Source organism: Chenopodium album, chromosome 7 (assembly GCF_948465745.1).
Source record: "Chenopodium album chromosome 7, dcCheAlbu1.1, whole genome shotgun sequence".
Classification (NCBI taxonomy): domain Eukaryota; kingdom Viridiplantae; phylum Streptophyta; class Magnoliopsida; order Caryophyllales; family Amaranthaceae; genus Chenopodium; species Chenopodium album.
In genome coordinates, this window is record NC_137840.1 from 28,144,287 (window position 1) to 28,159,306 (window position 15,020).

Below are 15,020 nucleotides of genomic sequence, written 5' to 3' on the forward strand. Positions count from 1 at the left end.
AAGCACTTAAAGTACCAACACAATTTGAATACTTTCAAGGTTGTCTATAATATAGGCATTGACATTGAAGATGACCTTCTGAAAGATAATAGTGCAAGAGGAAAGAAGAACGACCATCCTTCTTCTTTCTCTCCCATCAATGAAGTACGTACTACGAACGCCTCTAAATCACGAATCCAAAGGTCAAAAAGGGTATTCACTCCACTTGGTATGAGTTATGAAACAGCTTTCGAGAAGCTACACCACAAAGGACTAGTCATGCCCATAGGGCCTATCAAAGATCCAGTTCCAGAAGCCAAGCCACCCAAGTGGGACCCTAATAAGCACTGCAAATATCACCAAGGAAAGGGTCACGACACTGAGGAGTGTTGGAAACTCAAAGAAGATATTCAAAATCTGATCGATAACAATGAAACTTCCGAAGGTCTAGCCATTGAAGAAGATCAAATACCCACTAGTAGAAAAACTGCTATTTATAACTGGCGAAATTGACTTTTTGTAACTGGCATTGTTGGTTGCGAATGCCACCGTTACAACTAGTGAAATTTATTCGTAACCGGCTAATGTTAGTTACAAATAATGCACTGTTCGTAACTGACCTAATCTAACGCTAGTTACAAAAAGTCTATTTTCCAAATTAGAAAGCATACTATTCGTAACTGGCATTACGTTACACCGGTTACAATTAGGGTATTATTAGTAACTGGCAAATCTAAATGCCGGTTACAAATATAATTTTTTATTTTTTTAAAAAATATATTATCAGTAACTAGCATTAGATTACGCCAGTTACTAATAAATAAATAATTTTTTTATAAATGTTTTATTTGAATACAAAAATGGTAGTATATCCTACCAAACGACCCATCGTCAAATGGGTTACAACCTGTTATAATTCAACCAACAAAACACGCACTCTGAATATACTTCCATATAACTTAAATTCACCTACAACATACAATACAAACACTCCAAATAATTCCACAGAACTTGAATTATTCATCCACAACCATAAAATACAACAAAAGTAACTATACTTTAATTTCAAGAAAACAATTAAAACTTGAATAAAAAAATCATTGATTTATAATTTAGAAATGTAATAACAATAACCAATAGACTAAATAAAAGTAGATATATAGAAATGTATTATATAAAAAGTAGATAACTAGCCTTTCAACAAAAAAGTAAGCCTAAAAACTTAGCCCATTGTCTCAAATCTCATCTAATACTACATCGTTGTAGGCTGCAAGTCTTGCCAAATACTCCTGCAAATATAAAAATAAAAAATATTAAAAAAACTTGTCTATTATACTTTATAAAAATAAAACATCATCCAAAACTCGTTTAAAGCATTTTAGCTTGTAAAGAAGAGGTGAATTCATCACTAACCTCTTTCAAATTACCCTTGCAATCGCTATGGAAAGATATTATCTCATACATATATCTCATTACCATTCGATTTATACCAATTCATTATCCGTCTTTTTTGTCAAACACATAACCTTCAAGAAAAGATAAATATTAATATAATTAAGTTACAAATATCTTCGATCATTACATGCGTTCAATGTATTACCTCATCAATAAAATCTGCAAGCCACCCAAAAAATAACCTTCCGCCTGACCCAACTTAGCGATACGTCATCTGGGAGATTTAGGTAAGAATAATCACTATAAACATGATCAACACTAATTTTGTAGATGTCACGGTTCATTTTCTTGTTATGAGTCACTCAACTAGGACAAGGTTCTGTCGTTCCATCGGCCACAATCACTGAGTTCCTACTGAACTCATCAATTAAAGCAAGACGACATTTAATTAGTTGGGATCTACATAATAGTGCATGTCGTAAGAAACATGAAAGCATAATCCACAATTTACAACTAATAAGTATGAGTAATAAAAAGTTCAAGATCGCACATAAATATAAGCAATCAAATAAGTTCAAGATCACACATAAACATGAAAGGTGGGAAAACCATTGTGGAATTGGACCCTGTAAATGATTTTCTCCCAAATAAAACCAAGCTAATTGGGTCATATATATTGACAATCCAGTGTGGGATTGGACCTGTTAAATGGTTTTCAAAAAGATTGAGATATGAAAGCTTAGTGAGATTAGCAAGAAAAGACAGATCATTCATATTGATCGAGTTCAAAACAAAAATGTGACCTGGCCTAAGGTGGTCAGTTCTTTGAGCTTAGGCAACCAGGAGCGCATGTCTCCAGTTTTCACATTGAGACTCGAAATGCCAAGCATTTGAAGTTGAGTTAAATTTTTCCAAAGAATTGGCAACCCCATAGCCTCAGTCTCTCTAAGGAACCAAAGTTTCTAACGGAAGGCGGCAACTCTCCAGATAAAGTAGTGGCAGAAAGGTCCAGAATTTTACGAGGGTGGGTGCTTGATCGAAACTCAGGAAGATGTCCAGTTATTTTCCTGTTAGAACTCAGAACAAGTATTTCAAGATCTGGCAGAAGAAAAACACTACCTGGAAGTTCACCATATAAATTGCAGTACATAAGAGAAACGACTTTTAAAGAAGTTAGACTAGTCAAGGAAATTGGAAAAGTAAAGGATATGTCAACCCAATCAAGAAAGAGTTTGTTTAATCCTGTTAAATTCTGTACCAGATTATGCAGATTAGGATTATAAAGCTTATTAAGCTGAGTACTTTATTTTGTATAAAAATACAGTTACTAACAAAGGTTTGAAGAAAGGAGATTAAGGATATATCATAGCCCTTGCACTCAACAGGATGTTGTAGCTTGATATATGGAGTCAATTTATTTTAAAAGAGGTGGGGGAGATGGAGTAATGCATTAGCAGATAAGCCAGAATAGTGAAAATGCCTAATTAGTACAGGACAACTACTTTCTTTATCAAATATCAATATATTCTGCAACGACCATAAACACACCACTCAATATAACTCATACTCAAGAACTCATTGCATACTAGATATGACTAAGTGTCCTAAGCATCTTTAACCAAAGAGAAGCAAAAGTTCATAGCTCCGTACCCATGTCAATGTCGAAGACTCAACATGAGGATTTGAAATAAAGTAAAAGGTCCAAACAACAAATATTATACAAGAGTACACAAAGCAAGTTCCAATAAAAGTAAGATTTAACTAACAAAGCCCTAAATTACAACAAAAAACAATTCAGTTCTAATTTTCAGTTCTGAATTCAGCTCTGAGCTTCAGTTCTGATTTTCAGTTCTGAATTCAATTCTGATTTTCAGTTCTGAGCTTCAGTTTTGAATTTCAGCTTTGAATTCATTCTGATTTTCAGTTCTAAATTCAGTTCTGATTTTAAGTTTTGAATTCAGTTCTGAAATTCACAGGCTCACAGCAGAAGCCTTAGAGTAAGTTCTTGAGTTTTTTTTTAGTGTTTGAATATTATTGAGTTGCATGAATAGAAGCCTTAGGTCTTTGCAATATATTATACAAAAGGTGTTCATGTATTGATGTACGGATTGTGAGAAGTTGAACTAGGCTCTGTTATAAAAAACTGTTGTCTATTTTTTCGCTCCCAATGACCTTGTTTGGAAAATATGAATTTAGTCTATTTTTCCCTAGGCTTCTTTCTTTGTACAAATACTGCTTTTTTTTCATGTGAAATTGGCCTCTGGCCAGTGGGCTTGGGAGGGTTTATAAGGGTCAGTCAAGGGGGGGAGGGGGTTGAAGGTTGGAAGTATGGCTTGGACTGATTTAGCAACCAGCTGAGCTGGTTTAGATGGTCCTAGTGCTTTTAACAGAAACTTAACATAAACTTAATGAAGCAATCTATATAGCATATGCTTTTCCAACTGCCAAGGAACTTAGTTTCCTTTATCACATGCCTATGAGTGACTAAAAATTGAGTTCAGTAGCCAGTTAAACCTAGAAACCAATCCAACAAATTCACCACACATTAAACCTGGAAACCAATCCAACAAATTCCCCACACATTATGACTAAAATGGAATCAATAGAAAAATAAATTCAAAATAACAAGACCTAACTCTAGAAACAACGTTATCAATGTCATGTCTTTCAATGCCAATACATTCAAGAGACAACTAAACGTCCTTTTGATAACAAAGAGCTTCTCAATCTATCACTAGTCACCACTACATAAGGTTCACATATCAAACATAAAAAACATCAACTGTTACGCAAAAGAGCATAAGATAAATAAATGTCAGCACTACTATGATTGAAAACACAATTGTTTATTATTTGCTGGCTCTGCCATAAACCATGTCATAAAGGTTATAATCAGGTTTATTAATGGATTCTGAAATATCTAGACAGGTTATAAAATGAAACAATCTTTTTCATAGGAATTTAGTTTCCAACACATCGTATATTTTTTTTTTATTATATAAGAATTCTCACAGCAAAAGAATCTAAAGAACATAAAACTTGAACATCTAATAATCATTTTTTATAAATCTAACTAAGTAGCTAGTGACCAATTGCTAAAAGCAATTAAATATTTCTAGTAAAAGACCTTCTGATAAAAGTTATTATCAAGGTTATAAAGTTATATCATATAATCGTAAAATGGCTAAGTAACCAATTGCAATATTCACCATCAAAGACCATAAAAAATTGTACACAAAAGAAACACCTTCATAAACATTTATAAATTAAAATCACGAAAGATGATAAAGATTACTTCTCTCACCTCATGAATTTTGAGAAGTTCCAAAATTGCAAAAACAGTATCATTCACATAACATAACCTAGAGGCCTCGAACTTTTTTGCATGGTGCAAGCCACCTGCCCAATTAATCGCAATGTCACAAAGCCCATGGTTCAATTTGACAGCACCACCAACTGAACCGCCAGCATAAGTCTGACAAAACGAGTACAGACCACCAAATACAGGATAATCTTCACCAACATTAAATAAAGCCCGAGTGGGTAATGTTTTCACAACTGCTAATTTAAATCCTATATATATATATACATGGACAAAGATACTTCGCTACCTGCTAATTTACTCAAGAGTCCACTTTGAGAGACAAAGAGTAACCCCTGATGCGACTTCCATATATTTGTATATGTTTACCAGATTGTCCATGTGAGGAACAGGGCAAATTTCTGCAAAACGAGAAAGAAGACATGTAATTAAGGTAGTCATATTTCAATACTTAGGAACACCCAAAACAGAACAATACTCAATATAATTAGCAGCCTCCAGGCTTATACCAAAACCATACAATAACTCATAGCTAAATAACCCAACATTAACCTCGAATTTCAATCTAATTAAGGTTATAGATTCGACCACAATTTGGCGAAAATCATTTTGATTGACAATGAAATAAATGTAATTCGAATAAATCGAGTGTAATTTGATTAAAATTGCTGAAATTCGATAGAATTAATTGCGCTAAAAAAATCGATTGAATAATTTGCCCTAAAATAAGAACTTTGAAGTTTCTTTAATTTACCTAAATTTCGAATTAAAATACTGAAATTCGAGGAATATATGATTGAATTATAACTACAATTTAATTGTAAAATTCGAATAATGAATATATACTGCAATTATATTTTCGAATCAAATTCCTACAGAAGAGGAATAATTCGAAACTCACCTAGTTAGTACAGTGGTGGGTGGCGCAATGGTGCAGCAGTGCGGTGGTGCTTCGGTGGGTGCGGCGGTGCGCCGGTGTGCCGGTGACTACAGGCGTGCGTCAGTGGGTTCAGCGGTGCAAAGACTGACTCTTCTTTCAGAGTAAATGAGGTGAAAGGGAAATTAGCGTGGGATGGGATATATTCCTCTTTCATGAATAGATTAATTTGAGGGTAAAGTAATTCTAATATTTTAAAAAAAACTCAAGTAAAAAAAAAAAAAAAAAAAAAAAAATGAACCCAGATTCGAAAAACCAAAACAATACTGAATGGAGGGAAGAAGAAATGGTAGGAGGAAGAAGGAGTTTTTACCAGTAGTGCGAGAAGTTGGAGCGAAAGTGGAAAAAATAAAAAGTTTAAATCTTTTGTTTGTTTTCAGTCAGAAATTGTTTTCTCTAACTTCAATAAATATAAAATGAAAATTAATAGGAAGTAGTAACTTAATATTTGTAACTGGCGTTTGTAAGATAGTTACAATTTTTTTTAGTCAAAGTTTCTTTGATTTTAATATTTGTAACTGACGTTTGTAAGCTAGTTACAATGCTTTGGTCAAAGTTTCTTTGATTTAATATTTGTAACTGGCGTTTGTACGCTAGTTACAAACTTTTTAGTCAAAGTTCCTTTGACTTAATATTTGTAACTGACATTTATTTAGTCAGTTACATTAAAATTTCAAACAATAATAAAACACATATTAGTAACTGACATCTACTACGCCAGTTACTAATATAATGAAATTTGTAACTGGCATTATTTTAGTCGGTTACTATTGATGCTTTCGTAACTAGCCTAATATACGTCAGTTACTAATAGGGCGTTACAAATAGCATTTTTTCTACTAGTGACCCTTCGATCCATCACTTCTTATCACATCTGTAGGAGAGCCCATGATCGAGACAGCTTATATAACCTCTCTCGATGAAGTGGTCATGATTGAGGAGGATGAAAGTCTTTTCTTAGATAACACCAGGGAAGACTCGTCAAGTCTAAAAGAGGACGTCTGAAAACTACAAGATGTCGTTGCCATGCTCTTGAACGTGGTAGAAGGATTAGCAAATCGGGTGATGGCCATCGAACAAAATCCTCGCCGAGGGTTTAATGAAGAACTCAATGCTCCTAAGCCACGGGCAAAACAGACCGTTGAAGAATACATACCAATAGGAATGACTTACAATGAAGCTTTTGACTGTCTTCATGATCAAGGTCATATTCACTCCATTGGTCCCAGTCAAGACCCTCCACTTGAAAAACGTTTTCCCAATTGGGATCCAAATTCCTATTGTCGATACCATAGAGGTCGCGGTCACACTACTGATTCAAATCTCCTTCATGTTTCTCCGCGTGACAAGAAGGCCAAGATCAGTAACAATAACAACAGTGGCTGTAAAGGAAAGAAGAACGACTATCCTTCTTCTTCCGAAAACACCTACTCTAGTAATAGTGTTGGAATTTTCGACCTTAATGAGATCTTGGGATTTAGAAAGAAACAAAAAAGGGATTTTACCCTTATTGGAATTAGTTACGATGATGCTTTCGATCGACTCCATGCCAAGGGACTCATTACTCCTATTAGACCTCTTCAAGATCCCCCACTTGAGAAAAGATTGTCTAGTTGGAATCCAAATGTGCACTGCAAGTACCATCAAGGTAGGGGTCATGCTACTGAGAGCTGTTGGAAGCTAAAGGAGGCTATCCAACATTTGATTGATAATAACAAGCTTCCCATACCTCCAATTAACAAGAATTGCGAGTGATGATAAAGCAAACAACACAAGACAAGAGGCGAGCTTCAACGACGAGATTTCATAACATCTTTTTTTCTTTTTCTTTATTTACCCTTTCCCCAATAAGTCTAGCATAGGCACCTTTTCTTTTCCCTTAGATTAATTTTGTAGATTCTTTCTTTTCCCCTTTTTAATAAAAATGAGCATTTATTCTCTTACATATGATCATTTCATTACATTGCATTATAAAAAAAAAAAAAAAAATCCATGTCGAATTAAGCACAAGGTATACTAATGATTTGAGGCACCCTTTGTAGCCACATCATACTACCTTTCACCCTTTAAATATGCAATCTTTTTTTTGATAAACCACTTTGAGCCTCGTCTAACGATAGACCTTTCATTTTTCAACCCATATCTATCTAACCTTGGGATGGGATGGTGTGCAACTTATGAAAAGGTTGAGTGACTTCAAAAGATTAAAATAGCAAAAAATAAGCAAAAAAAATAATAAAAGTGTACAAAAGGGTAAGTGTTCCAATGTCTTTATATGAAAATGTCTTCGATATGAACACGTCTCAGATTGCGTCTCTTATCGAGTGCTCGGTACCGTGCCTGAGAAACATGAATGCCAAGTGAGTGATAGACCGCATGATCGGGATTGCCCACACTTATAAAAATATAAAGTGCAAAAGCAAAAAAGAGAGCAGAAATAAATAAAGCAAAAAAAAAAAAAAAAGAGCTAAAAAAGAGTAGAAACTCAAGCATAAAAATAAAGATTCAAAAGCAAGGTTGCACAACTTGGGGGCTTATCTAGGGTCTTGAGCCTTTACCCCTTTCTTCTACAACCTTTAGTCTTACCACGTTACAACCCTTAAAAAGACCTTTTTGAGGTATACACACACTTGTGCGAGGTTCAGCTAGAGCTACGTTCGGCCTGATTCCTAACGGATACGTAGGCAACCTCACATCGAGGTGCGGCCGTAATGCATTCATATTCACATTCACACACCATGATCATATCAAGGGATCTCCTATTCTCATCCCTATCCATGTAGAGTTAGACTTGGGGGCTTGATCCCTACATCATTAGCCTACCTAGCCTAAGAGTCACCATCATTACTCTTCTTGAAACAATATATTTTCCCACACACTTAGCCCTTGCGGCCTAACTTTAGTGTCACTTTCACACACTGCACAAATACATGACCAAATATACCTTCCCTTAGGAACCCTTTGTCATGGAATCTTAACACACCGTTGAAGCATGCCTTGTCATATCAAATCACTTATCAATCATAATCATCATTGCATATCGAAGTATAAAGTGCTTAGCCTCCGTGCCTAAGTTACCTAAATAATTTCATTATCGAGTCAACTAGGATAGTCTAAGATGTTACAATCCTTGTACTGTGAGAAACAACATTTGACTAAGCTCATTCAGCATGCACCTTCAAAACTTCAATTCTTTTTCGCGTCTTTCTTTTTCGGGAGAAAGTCGGTACCCTCCACAAAAATTACGGAAATTTTTTGCATTTTTGAGTCACATTGAATCAACACTATGCACACACGGGTCATGAGTCACACGTGTCATTTCACTTCAAGTCGAGGCAACCTCGAGTCAATCACAGCGAGTCAAGTTTATACCTTGAATTATGTCAAATCAATGAGTCAACCGACATTAAACCTTAGGTCAACCCTAAGATAATTAAAGAGACTAGCAAAGTTCTATAGTAAAAAATAAATACAGGTGCAGCAGAATAGGGAAGACCCTACTCCAGCGCCAGATGACAACATCTAGCATCTGGCAGCAGGTTTTAGCGCCTGGCGCTAGATCCCAGCGTCTGGCGACAGAGCCAATTCTTGGCGCCAGAGATATTTCAGCAGCGAGAGAGCTCGAAGCCTCTCAGAAAGGTGATTTCGACCTCATATAACAATTTCGAGTTCCTTGATGCGTCAGTTAGCCCCTATAAGCAATTTAACATGATTAAGTAGTCAGTTTGATTATAATCACAGTAAGGGATCGACCTGATGAAAGATCGTCTCACTTAGTTTAAAGTGCCTAAGAATTGGCTCATCACGGAGACATCGACATACTGGTTTTAGCATAAGCAAAGTTCAAGCGAGCTTTAGAGATCGGCAAGCGTTGGTCTTCGGAAATTTTCCTTCAGAATATTATCGCAACAAACATTCAACCATCAAAGCTCTTTTGTTCAGAGACGCGTGAAAATTTCTATCAAGCTCTTTTGCTCTAGAGACGCGTGGGCATATCATTCAAAGCTCTTTTGTTCAAAGACGCGTGGACATTCCTTTCAAGCTCTATTGCTCAGAGACGCGTGGGCATCCTATTTTCAAGCTCTTTTGTTCAGAGACGCGTGGAAATTTCTTTCAATCTCTTTTGCTCAGAGACGCGTGGACATCCTATTATCAAGCTCTTTGTTCAGAGACAAGGGACACATCATTCAGAAGTTCATATTAAAAAAAAAGAAGCTCTTTGTTTAGAGGCGCGTGAACATATCCAAAAAAAAGATGCTCTTTGTTTAGAGACGAGTGAACATCGAAACAGCATGATGACGTTCCCTAGATTGTGGAAAGTTGTCAAAAAGCAACTGAAGGTGATTTCAAGCGAAGTTGTCTTCGATCATATTCCCTTGGACGTGGAGTATTATCAAAGCAGAAGAGGATTGTTTCAAGCGAAGCAATCTTCGATAGTGTTCCCTTAGAAGTGGAGTATTATCAAAGCGGAAGAGGATCGTTTCAAGCGAAGAAATCTTCAATATTGGAAGCAGTTACAAGCGTAGCGGTTTTCAAGCGGGATGACATTCTCTTAGCAGGAGGTCATCAAAACAACAGTAAAGCGGCAGCAAATCGGTTACTTTCAGAGACGTGTGCTCGATGGTGCAAGATACGCGGTTCTTAACTCTTTTATCTGTTTGACTAATGCTAGTTTGCAGGTATCGGCGTTACAAGAGTGGTTTAGGATCGCAGAATGTTCTAAATCATTCTCCGTCCCTATCGATACTTTGACTTTCGTTTTCGAAACTTGCGTTTCTCCAAACTCAGTCAAAGTGTAGACACCCATTTGTGTCTCCCCAAAACCAAATCCAATGATGAGTACCTTTCACGTCAAATCATAATCGAATGAGGTGAAAGTGTGGAAAGTCTAGTGTTGCGGATAGTTTTGATTTCTTTTCTCTTCTCTCTGTTTTTGAAAACTTATTTTAAGAAAACAGCCAATCAAGTTTGGTTGGTCCATGATATGGGTCCAATAGTAGTGTATTTGGATGGGGCTTGACAAGAGCTTTTCAACGATATATTATAAGCCCAATTCTGATAAATATTGAGGAAGTTATGGCCAATTTACTGAACTGGGCCCGGTTTGAGCCTTATATGCGGCCCAATGATCTAGAGGAGGGCCTAATATAGATTTATCATTCCTAATGCAATTAGGAATGACTTTAGTCTTCTAGATTCTTCTAGAAGGTTCTTTTCATTCCTAATTCAATTAGCATTGATAAATTGACTTTTGTTTACTTTTTAGAGTTTTAATTCGAATCAAAGAACATTTTGAGGGGAAATACGATTTTATCCTCCTGTACGACAATTTCTATCTGATTTTAAGAAAACGCGTGAATGTCTGAATCAGCGCCTGGCGCTAATCCAGTTTTGTTTGCGTCAGAACTCTGTTTTGATATTTTATCTTTTTGGCTGATTTTCTTTATAAATAACATCGTAAAAACTCCGTTTTCATTCAACTAAAATTTATCTATCATCTACAATATATCAATAATCATCTACAATCACTAATTCTCACCAACTCTCATCAAGATTTTCTTGATTATTCTCTCTCTCTTTTCCAAACTAGCCTTTTACAAACACAATTCCTCATACATTAGCACTAGAAACACCTAGCATAATTCGAAATTGCCTTTGCCCTTTGGACACCACCGTACTTTAGTATATGACCATAGTGGGGTTTAACCTAGGGGTTAATGCTTGAAATATTCCCTTCACACACCAATACAAATGACTTATGATGAAGCTTTTGACTATCTTCATGATCAAGGTCTCATTCATCCCGTTAGCCCTAGTCAAAACCCACCACCTGAGAAACGATCTCCCAATTGGGAGCCAAATTCTTATTGCAATATCATAGATTCCATGGTCACACCACCGAAAAGTGTTTTACCCTTAAGGATCGCATTCAAGACCTCATTGATTCAAACCACCTTCATGTTCCTCTAAGCAACAGGAAGGCCAAGAATAGTAACAATAGTAACAGTGGATGGAAAGTAAAGAAGAACGACAATCCTTCTTCTTCCAAAACTACCCATTGAAACAACGTTAGCACGTTTAACTTGGATAAGGTCCTTTCCATGAACAATCGAGGGCAAAAGATAAACTTCACACCTATTGGTATATGTTATGACACAACATTTGATCGCCTTCATGCTAAAGGTCTCATAACTTCTATTGGACCATTTGAAGATCCACCAGTCGAAAGGAGGACGGATAACTAGAACCTCAATGCGCACTGAAAATACCATCAAGGTAGGGGTCATACTACTGAGAATTGTTGGAAGCTGAAAGAGGCCATCCAATATTTGATCGATAATAACAAGCTTCCTATACCTCCAGTCGGCAAGAAGACCGAGTGATGATAAGGCGCAAGACCAGAGGCAAGCTTCAACGATAAGATTTCATGACCTCCTTTTCTATTTATTTTATCTATCCTTTCCCCAATAAGTCTAGGATAGGCACCTTTCATTTTCCCTTATATTCATTTTGTAGGACTTTCTTTTACTTTTTCCTTTTAATAAAATGATCATTTTATTTCCTGCGATCATGGCATTGCACAAAAAAAAATTAATAAAAAAATGCCAAACTAAGCACAAGGTATACCAATGATTTGAGGCACCCCTTGTAGCCAAATCATATTACCTTTCACCCTTCAAATATACAATCTTTTCTTGATAAACCACTTTGAGCCTCATCTAACGATAGACCTTTCTTTCTTTGACTCACATCTACCTAACTTTGGGATGGGATGGTGTGTAACTTATGCAATTTTCAAAGAACAAAAGCTTGGGTGTATAAAAAATTAAAATAGCAAAAAAAAAAAAAAAGTGTGCAAAAGGGCAAGTGTTCGAATGTCATTGATATGAACATGTCTTTGATATGAACACGTCTCAGATTATGTCTCTTATTGAGTGCTCGGTACCATGCTTAGAAACATGAATGCCAAGTGAGTGATAGACCGCATGATTGGGATTGCCCACACTTATAAACAAAAAATGCAAAAAGCAAAAAAATTGAGCGAAAAAAAAAGAAAGAACTCAAAAGGGAGAAACCTCAAGCATAATAATACAAAGATTCAAAAGAAAGGTTGCACACCTTGGGGGCTTATCTAGGGTCTTGAGCCTTTATCCCTTTCTTCTTCAATGTTTAGCCTAACCACGTTACAACCCTTAAAAGACCTCTTTGAGGTATACACTTACTTGTGCGAGGTTCAACTAGAGCTACGTTCGGCTTGATTCCTAACGGATATGTAGGCAACCTCACATCGAGGTGCGGCCGTAATAAAAATGCATTCATATTTACGTTCATAATTGATAATATCAAGGGGATCTCCTATGCACATCCTTATTCACTTAGAGTTAGACTTGGAGGCTTGATCCTTACATTATTAGCCTACCTAGCCTAAGAGTCACCACCATTTGACTCTTTTCAAAATATTTTTAAACACACTTAGCTCTTGCGGCCTAACTTTAGTGTCACTATCACACACATCACAGATACATGACCAAATATACTTCCCTTAGGAACCTTTTGAGATGAAATCTTAACACAACGCTGAAGCATGCCTTGTCATATCAAGATCAATCATCATTGCATCACAAAGTATGAAGTACTTAGCCTCTACGCCTCAGTTATCTAAATACTTTCATTATCGAGTCAACTAGGATAGTCTAAGATGTTACAATCCTTGTACTATGAGTGACAACGTTAACATATTAAGCTCATTCAACATACACCATCAAACACTTCGATTATTTTTTCGCGTCCTTCTCTTTCGGGAGAAATTTGGTGCCCTCCACAAAATGACGGAAATTTTTTGAATTTTTGCATTTTGAGTCAAGCACATCACAATACAATCACACGTTTCAATTCACATAGAGTCAAACTTAAGTTAGTCAATAAGTCTTAGGTTAACCCTAAGAAAAGGCATCAAGCCTTAGGTCAACCCTAAGAAAACCACTAGCAATGTCTTTTGGCAATCTTTTGATTCTTACAAGATACAACTATTCAGCAAAGCTCCTGTTTGCAGCCAACCGAACGATCGCAACAAACATTCAAGTATCAAAGCTCTTTTGTTCAGATACACGTGGACATATCAAAGCTCCTTTGTTGTGAGACGCGTGGACATATCAACAAAGCTCTTTTGTATAGAGACGCGTGGACATATCATCAAAGCTCTTTTGTTCAGAGACGCGTGGACATATCATCAAAGCTCTTTTATTCAGAGAAGCGTGGACATATCATCAAAGCTCTTTTGTCCTGAGACCTGTGGACATATCATCAAAGCTCTTTTGTTTAGAGACGCGTGGAGATATAAAAAACTTCTTTTGTTCAGAGACGCATGGACATATCAAAAAGCTCTTTTGTTCAGAGATGCGTGGCCATGTCTTTTAAGCTCTCCTGCTTAGAGACACGTGGGCATCCTATAAAAGCTCTTCTTTTTCAGAGACGCGTGGACTTCTCATCAACAAGCTTTGTTGTTTATAGACAAGTGAACAGTCCTAAAAAAGAATCTTCTTTTGTTCACAGAAGAGTGAACATCAGCAACAACAAGATGACGTTCCCTAGCTTGTGGAAGGTCGTCACCACAAAATGCAGCAAAAAATCAATTATCCTAGAGAAGTGTGCTCGACGGTGCAAGATACGCATTTCTTAACTCTCTTATCTGTTTTAACTAACGCTAGTTTGCAGGTATCGGCTTTATAAGAATGATTTAGGATCGCAGAACGTTCTGAATCATTCTCCGTCCCTATCGCTACTTTGACTTTTGTTTTCGAAACTTGCGTTTCTCCAAACTTAGTCAAAGTGGGGGCTTCTGTAGACACCCAAATATGTCTCTGATAAGTGACTTTTATGTCACTTTTAGGGTGTTTATTGAGTCGTATTCCGGCTTATTTTCCAATAATTTCACCTTTTATATCCTTTATTTCTATTATTTTATTATTCTTGTCTTTTATTCTTTATTTTGAGTATTTTTGTAATTTTCTATAGTTTTTAGTTTATTTTCGTGTTTTATTTTATTTTTCTTTCTTTTAATGTTTGTAGTTTAAGTCGTTAGTTTATATTTTTAATAATTTCTCTTTTTATCTCGTTTTCTTATTTATTTTAGTTTCGTATTTTATTTTATTTCATTTAATTTTTTATTTCTTTAGTTTTAGCATCTTATTTTATTTTATTTTACTTTATTTATCTTATTTTATTTTACTTTATTTTACTTTATTTTATTTATTTTATTTTATTTTCCAATTCACCCTCGTGTTGTTTTTGGTTGTAGGCGTTCCGGGTTTCAAAGTCAAGTTTGTGTTCGGGGTCCAAGGTTCGAGCAAAATTCACAATGCACAAACACCCTAGCTGCTGCCTTGT

At 35.9% G+C, this 15,020-nt stretch overlaps 1 long non-coding RNA gene across 1 annotated transcript; it reads right to left on the bottom strand.

Annotated features, from left to right (window-relative positions):
* Positions 1 to 1,056: 1,056 nt before the first annotated feature.
* On the bottom strand, positions 1,057 to 5,832 carry LOC145641007 (uncharacterized). The gene is made up of 5 exons (XR_014115091.1): positions 5,598 to 5,832; positions 4,679 to 5,097; positions 1,580 to 1,648; positions 1,393 to 1,505; positions 1,057 to 1,268 (listed from the first exon to the last, which is right to left on the bottom strand). It is a non-coding gene; the product is annotated as an uncharacterized LOC145641007 (long non-coding RNA).
* Positions 5,833 to 15,020: the final 9,188 nt, after the last annotated feature.